Genomic DNA, 8,406 nt, shown 5'->3' on the forward strand with positions numbered 1-8,406 from the left:
TGTGAACTTTTTCTGAAAGAGTTCACAGGCTGAGTTCTGAGAGGAGAAAGAATTGTTCTCATATCCTAGAGTCAACATCTTCATTTCTACATGGAACAGTGGATGCTTTCACCTGACTGGCGAATTGGTTTCCCATAGCAGTCACGGGGAGAGAAAGAGCATTTTGAATTATGGCAGGCTCTTGACCTGAGTTCTTGGCGAGCATACTGAGTCAGAGCACTGAGATTCAGGAGGCTGTGTTTCAAATCCGTGTTCCTTGAGCCTTTCCACAATTAAAATTAAAAAAAAAATTAAAAAACATTTTTTTGGCAGAACCAGGAATTGAACTCAGGCCTTTGTGCTTGCCGGTGAAGTGCTTATTCCACTGAAATATCTCCCCTGATCATTGAAATTAATTTTTAATGAAATTTCAATTATTATTTCTTTTAAATTTTAAAGTATGTCCATAAGATACATACTATTTGTGTTTTCAGCTGTAGTATTCTATTACATAAACTTTTAAATTTTAAGAAAATTTTTAAAAAATCCATCTCCACTTCTTCTCTCCATGGAACTCGATGGAAGAATTTTCCATGAAACTATTTCCGAAGAGACTCGCCTGCTGCTGATGTATACATGAATGCGTTTTCCAGTTGAATTGGGAGCCGGAAATCCTGTTGGGGGCTGTCTAGGGGAAATGGGTTAGGAGGGCCCCTCTTTGAAAAGGGCCAAGACCCTCTCGGGAATTTCTCCACCAAAGATGCACCCTTGGAAACTGAAATCCTACAGTGGAGATAGTCAGATACACCTGGGAATATCAGGCCTGGTACAGCTGGGTCCCATTGTGGCCCTTAAGAATAAAGGGATGAGCAAGTGTGCTTTAGTTGGGGTCCTGGTCCTAGCTCAGTTTTTTAAGTGGCTGCTTTCACAAAGCTGTCAGACTCAGGTTGCTGTAGTTCGATCCATACAACACTCCAGCCAGCTGCACCTGACCTGAACAAATTCAAGGAGAAAGAAAGAAAAAATTCTTATTCCATTTTTCTTTCAGAAAGGACTGGAAGTGAGAGGATAGAACTTCAATGAGAATATTATCTCAGGGACTGGGCATTGGGAGGTGTGTTCTAAGAGAAGAAATATCTCTATTTCTCCTACCATAGCTTCGAAACCGTCATTTCTACATGGAACTGTGAATGCCTTCACTAGACTGGCAAATTGGTACCCGCAGCAGTAAAGGGGAGAGAAAGAGCCTCCTAATTCTGCTGTGACCATGAGCTGAAGTCCTGCAGAGCCTATTGAGTCAGAGGACTGAGATTCAGGAGGCTGTGTTTCGAATCCCTGATGCTTGAGACTTACCACAATTAAATAAAAATAATTAAAAATAATTTCATTTTTGGCAGAAACAGGAATGGAACTCAGGCCCTTGCCCTTATCAAGGAAATGCTTATTCCACTAGGCATATCCCCGGCCCATTAAAATTAATTTTTAAATAATTATTATTTTTTTAATTTTCAAGAAAATTGAAAAATCCATCTCCACTTGTTCTCTACACGGAACTCGATGGAAGAATTTTCCATGAAACTATTTCCGAGAAGACTCGCCTGCTAGTGATATATTCATGAATGTGTTTTCCAGCTGAACTGGGGAATGGAAGTTCTGTTGGGGCCTGTGTAGGGGCAACAGTTTAGGAGGGCCCCTTTCTCCAAGGGCCTAGAACCTCTTGGGAATTTCTCCACCATGATTCACCTTTGGAATCTGAAATCGTATGGTGGAGAGAATGAGATACACATGGGGATGTTAGGCCAGGCACAAATGAATCCCATTGTGGCCCTTAAGAAGAAAGGGCTGAGCAAGTGTGTTTTAGTCAGGGATCTGGCCTTAGCTCAGTTCTTTAAGTGGCTGCTTCCACAATGCTGTCAAACTCAGGTTGCTGTAGTTTCATCCCCACAACTCTCCAGGCAGCCAAACCTACCCTGAAGGGGTTTGAGGAGCAAAAAAAACCCAAAATTTATTCCATATTTCTCTAGAAAGGATTGGGAGTGGGAGGCTGGAACTTCAGGAAGAATGTTTTCTCACAGATCGGATGTATATAACATGGTGAATGGGTTAGGTAGCCAAAGAAATTTGGACCAGAAATTCAATTTTTCCCTGCAGCCTTGAGCATTCTTAGGAAGGCCCCACTTCTGAAATGGACTAGCATTTAGCGGGAATTTCTCCTCTTAGAACTCACCTCTGAACTCCTTCAGAGTTCAGAGGTGAGTTCTTAGAGGAGAAAGACCTCTTTATCTTGTACCATAGCTTCGAAACCATCATTTCTACATGGAACAGTGAATGCCTTCACTAGACTGGCGAATTGGGTCCAGTAGCAGTAAAGGGGAAAGAAAGAGCATTATGAATTCTGCTGTGCCCATGACCTGAGGTCCTGCTGAGTCTATTGAGTCAGGGGACTGAGATTCAGGAGTCTGTATTTCAAATCCCTCTTCCTTGACCCTTACTACAATTAAAATAAAATAATTAGAAATAATTCTTTTTTGGCAGAACTAGGAATGGAAATCAGGACCTTGCCCTTGCCCGGGAAGTCCTTATTCCACTGAGCCACCTCTCCGGCCCATTAAAATTAATTTTTAAATAATGAAATTTTGTTTATAATTTTTAAGGATATTAAAAAATATCCATCTCCACTTGTTCTCTTCATTTAACTCGATGGAAGAATATTCAATGGAACTACTTCGGAGGAGCCTCGCCTACTGCTGCTGTACTCATGAATGCAATCTCCAGCTGAACTGGGGAATGGAAGTTTTGCTGGGGGATGTCTAGGGGAACATTTTTAGGAGGGCCCTTTTGCCTAGGGCCTAGACTCACTCAGGAATTTCTCCACCACCTAATATCCATTTGGAAACAGAAATCCTACCCTGGACAGTAAGAGATACACCTGCGGATGTCAAGCCTGGCACAGCTGGGTCCCATTATGGCCCTAAAGAATAAAGGGCTCAGCATGTGTGTTTTCATCAGGAGCCTAAAGGTGGGGTAGACAAAGGAATTTGGACCAGACCAGAAATTTAGTTTTTTCCCTGGAGGCGGGACCAGACACAGGAAGGCACAGATTCTGCAAAGGCCTAGCTTTAGCTGGACTATGTCCTCTGAGCACTCATTGTTCAAAATCTTCTTGAGTTCAAAAGGATAAAAGAACACTTCCTCTCCTATCACAGAGTCGAAATCACCAGTTATACATGGATCAGTGCATGCTATCACTAGACGGGTGCATTGGGGGACCTTAGCTTAAAGAGGAGAGAGACTCCTTTGCATTGTGCTCTCCCCAAGGCCTGAGTACATTCAGAGCCTATTGAGGCAGACCACTGTGTCTCAGGAGGCTTTGTTTGGAATTCTTGTTCCTTGAACCTTACCACACTCAATCTACAAGAAACCAGTGCCAGTCTGAGAAAATGAAAACAGAAGAAAATATCCACCTCATCTTGTTCTCTATGTGGAACTTGAAGGAAGCACTTTGCAAGAAACAATCTCAGGGGAGACTGGTATGCTGCTGATGTATAACTTATTCGGGTTTCCTGAAGAACTTGGGGCAGGATGTCATCCTGGGTGGTGACTAGGGGCACATGTTTTGGAGGAGGCACCCTGCCAAAGGGCCCAGAGGGTCTCTGAAATTTTTCTGGTAAAAATTCACACTCAGGTTCACAAACCACATGGTGGGAAATCCATATCCATGTGGAGAAGTTATTCCTTGCACAGCTGTGTCCCATTGGGACTCTTAAGAATAAAGGGCTGAGCAAATGAGTTTTGGTCGGGGGCTTGCCCCTTCGCTCAGTTCTTTAAGTGGCTGCTTCAACAAAGCTGTCAGGCTCAGGTACCTGTGGTTTATCACCACAACTCAAGACAGTCAATCTTGCCCTGAAGGCATTCAGAGCAAAACACAACAAAAAAAACCTTTGTCATTTTTCCTCAAAAAAATCTGCAAGGCCACAACTTCCAGGAGAATTTTTCTGATGGGACAGGCCAGGTGGACTTGGTGATTTGGTGGGGTAGCCAAAGGAATTTGGACCAGACCAGAAATTTAGTTTTTCGCTGGAGGCGGGACCAGACTCAGTAAGGCATAGCTTCTGCAAAGGCCTACCTTTAGCTGGACTATCTCCCCTTAGAAATCTCTCTTCGAACTTTTCTTGATTTCAAAAGGAGAAAAGAACACTTAATCTCCTATCAGAGTCAAAATCACCAGTTATACATGGACAAGTGAATGCTATCACTAGACGGGTACATTGGGGAGCTTAGCTTAAAGAGAAGAGAGAGTCCTTCACATTGTGCTCTGCCCCATGTCTGAGTGCATTCAGAGCCTATTGAGGCAGAGCACTGTGTCTCAGGAGGCTTTGTTTCAAATCTCTGTACCTTGAGCCTTACCACACCTGATCTGCAGGCAACCATTGCCAGCCTGAGAAAATGGAAAAAGAAGAAAATATCCACCTCATCATGTTATCTATGTGGATCTTGATGGAAGCATATGATATGATGCTGGTGTATCAATTATTGGTGTTTGCTATAGAACTTGTGGCAGGAAGTCATCCTGGGTGGTGATTAGGGGCACAAGTTTAGGAGGGCACACCATGCAAAAGGGCCCAGATGCTCTCTGGAATTTTTCTGGTAACAATGCACACTCTTATTCACAAACCACTTGGTAGGAAATCCATATCCACGTGAAGAATTCAGGCCTTGCACAGCTGTGTCCCATTGGGGCCCTTAATAATAAAGGGCTGAGCAAATTGTTTTTCATCAGGGGCCTGCTCCTTAGCTCAGTTCTTTAAGTGGCTGCTTCAAAACCAAAGTCAGTCAGGTTGCTGTGGTTCCATACCAAACACTCAAGCCAGCCAATCGTGCCCTGAAGGTATTCAGAGCAAAACAAAATAAAAAAAAAAAATCTTCTGCCATTTTTCCTCAGAAAATGCTGTGAGGCCACAACTTCTAGGAGAATTTTTCTGACAGGATCGGCCAGGTGAATTTGGTGAATTGATGTGTAGCCAAAGGAATTTGGAATATCCCAGAAATTCAGTTTTTCCCTAGAAGTGGGACCAGACTCAGGAAGGCACAGCTTCTGCAAAGGCCTAGCTTGAGCTGCACTATCTCCTCTTACAACTCACTCTTCAAACTCTTCTTGAGTTCAAAAGAGAAAAGAACATTTCTTCTCCTTTTACAGACTCAAAATCACCAGTTATACAGGGACCAGTGAACACTATCACTAGAAGGGTGCATTGGGGACTTAGCCTACAGAGGAGAGAAAGTCCTTTGCACTGTGCTCTGTCCAAGGTCTGAGTGCATTCAGACCCTACTGAGGCAGAGCACTGAGTCTCAGGAGGCTGTGTTTCGAATCCCTGTTCCTTGAGCCTTACCACACCCGATCTGCAGGCAACTAGTGCCACCATGAGAAAATGGAAGAAGAAGAAAATATCCAACTCATCTTGTTCTCTATGTGGATCTCGAGGGAAGCAATTTCCATTAAACTATTTCAGGAGAGACTGGTATGCTGCTGATGTATCAATTATTGAGGTTTCCTGTAGAACTTGTGGAAGGAAGTCATCTTGGTTTGTGACAAGGGGCACAAGTTTAGGAGGGGTCACCCTGTCAAAGGGCCCAGAGGTTCTCTGGAATTTTTCTAGTAACAATTCTATTAGGAGACTGAATGATTTGCCACTCTTTTACCAGCACGGTACTGTGAAGTACTTTCATTACAAAAGTTACATGTTAGTCAGAGTTCTGTGTTTCAATGTATACAGGAACAGGCATTGGATTGCCCTACTTCCCAAGGAAGCTGGAGCTTGGCTGGCTCTTCTGAATTAAGAACTCACACTTAGAAACACAAATCAGAGAGTAGAAACAAGCAGCTCTCCTCAGGGCACTGGAGTGTAGAAACCTGTTTCTCGCACTTTGCCCATAGGAATGAATGTGAGAAAGAACAACTTTCTCAGTTTCTGTGCACCTCCAGCTGGAAAGTCACAAATTTCACGGATCCTTTTTCTTAGGAGACCGAATGATTTGCCACTCTTTTCATAGCCCAGAACGGTGAAGTACTTCAGTTACAAAAATGACTTTTTACCATAGTTCTCTGTTTCTCTGTATAGAGGAGCAGTCATTGGAGTGCCCTTCTTCCCAAAGAAGCTGAAATTTAGCTGTCTTTTCTCCATTAAGAACTCACACTTAGAAACACAAATCATAGAATAGAAACAAGCAGCTCTCCTCAGGGCACTGGAGTCCAGAAGCATGTTTCTGGCCCTTTGCCCATATTAGTGAAAGGAAGAGAGAACAAACTTCTGCAGTTTCTCTGCACCTCTAGTTGGAAAGTCACAAACGACACAGATAATTTCTGTTAGAAGACTGAAAGATTTGCCACTTTATTTTCAGCGCGGAACTGTGAAGTACTTTAGATACAAAAGTGATGTTTTAGCCAGAGTTCTATGCTTCACTGTATAGAGCAATAGGTTTTGGAGTGCCCTTCCTCCCTAAGAAAGTAGAGCGTAGCTGGCTCTTCTGTGTGAAGATCTCACACATAGAAACAGAGGTCATGGAGTAGAAACAAGCAGCTCTCCTCAGGGCACTGAAGTCTAGAAACGTATTTCTGAGTCTTTGCCCTTAGGAATGAATGGGAGACAGAACATCCTTCTGCAGTTTCTCTGCACCTCTAGCTGGAAAGTCACCTACTTCTCAGATGCTTTCTCTTAGCACACAGAATGATTTGCTACTCTTTGCACAGCATGTAACTGTGAAGTACTTTAGCTATAAAAGTGATATTTTAACAAGATTTCTTCATTTCTTTATATGCAAGAATAGACAATGGGCGCCCTGCTTCCAAAAGAACATGGAGCTTAGCTGGCTCTTCTGCATTATGAACTCACATTTAGAAAAACATATCATAGAATACATACATGCAGATCTCCTTAGGGTACTGCAGTTTTGAAACATTTTCCTGGCTATTTTCCCATAGGAATGTAAGGGAGAGAGAACAACCTTCAGCAGTTTCTCTGCACCTCCAGCTGGAAAGTCACAAACTTCATGGATGCTTTCCCTTGCAAGACCGAATAATTTGCCACTCTTGACATAGTGCAGAACTGTGAAGTACTTTAGTTACAAAAGTGGTGTTTTAGCCAGAATTCTGTGATTCCTTGCATACAGGAACAGGCATTTGAGTGTCGTGCTTCCCTAAGATGCTAGAGCTTAGCTGGCTCTTCAGTGTTATGAACTCCCACTTTTAAAAACAAATCATGGAATAGAAACAAACAGCTTTGCTTTGGGCACTACAATCTTGAAACATGTTTCTGGCTCTTTTCTCATACGAATGAAAGAGAGAGAGAAAAACCTACTGCAGTTTCTCTGCACCTCCACCTGGAAAGTTTCAAACATCATGGATCCTTTCTCTTAGGAGACTGAATGACTTGCCACTCTTGTCACAGCGTGGATATGTGAAGTACTTTAGTTTCAAAATTGAATTTTAGTGAGATTTCTGTGTTTTGCTGTATACAGTTATAGGCATTGGAGTGCCTTTCTTCCCAAATTACCTGGAGCTTAGCTGGCTCATCTGCCTTAAGAACTCACACTTAGAAATATCAATCATGGAGTAGAAACAAGCACCTTTCCTTAGGGCACTGGAATGTTGAAACATGATTCTGGCTGTTTTCCCATAGGAATGAATGGGAGAGAGAACAACCTTCTACAGTTTCTCTGCACCTCTAGCTGGAAAGTCACAAACTTCACGGATGCTTTGACTCAAGAGACTGAATGATTCACTACTCTTGACACAGTGCAGAACTGTGAATTACTTCACTTACAAAAGCGAAATTTTAAACAGTGTTCTGTGTTTCACTCTATACAAGAACAGGTATGGGAATGCCTTACTTCCTATAGCAGCTGGAGCTGACCTGGCTCCTCTGCTTTAAGATCTCACACTTAGAAACCCAATCATGTAGTAGAAAGATGTAGCTCTTCTTAGGGCAATTGAGTCTTGAAACTTGTTTCTGGCTCCTTTTCCTTAGGAATGAAAGTTAGAAAAAACAACCTTCTGCATTTTCTCTGCACCACCAGCTCAAAAGTCAAAAATTTCATGAATGCTTTTTCTTAGGGGCTGAATGATTTGCCATACTAGGCACAGTGCAGATTTTTAAATTACTTCAGTTACAAAAGTTATAACTTAGCTAGAGTTTTATGTTTCCCTGTGCTCAGGAACATGCATTGGAGATTCCTTCTTCCCAAAGTAGCTGGGGCTTAACTGTCTACTATGCATTAAACACTCACACTTTGAAACACAAATCTGGAGTAGCAACAAGAAGCTCTCCTTTCAGCTTTGGAGTCTTGAAACATGTTTCTCATTATTTTCTCATAGGAAAGAGAGAGAAAACTACCTTCTGCAGTATCACCGCACTACCACCTGCAAAGTCA

This window comes from Octodon degus, unplaced genomic scaffold (genome assembly GCF_000260255.1).
Source record: "Octodon degus isolate 3935 unplaced genomic scaffold, OctDeg1.0 scaffold00547, whole genome shotgun sequence".
NCBI classification, from domain to species: Eukaryota; Metazoa; Chordata; class Mammalia; order Rodentia; family Octodontidae; genus Octodon; species Octodon degus.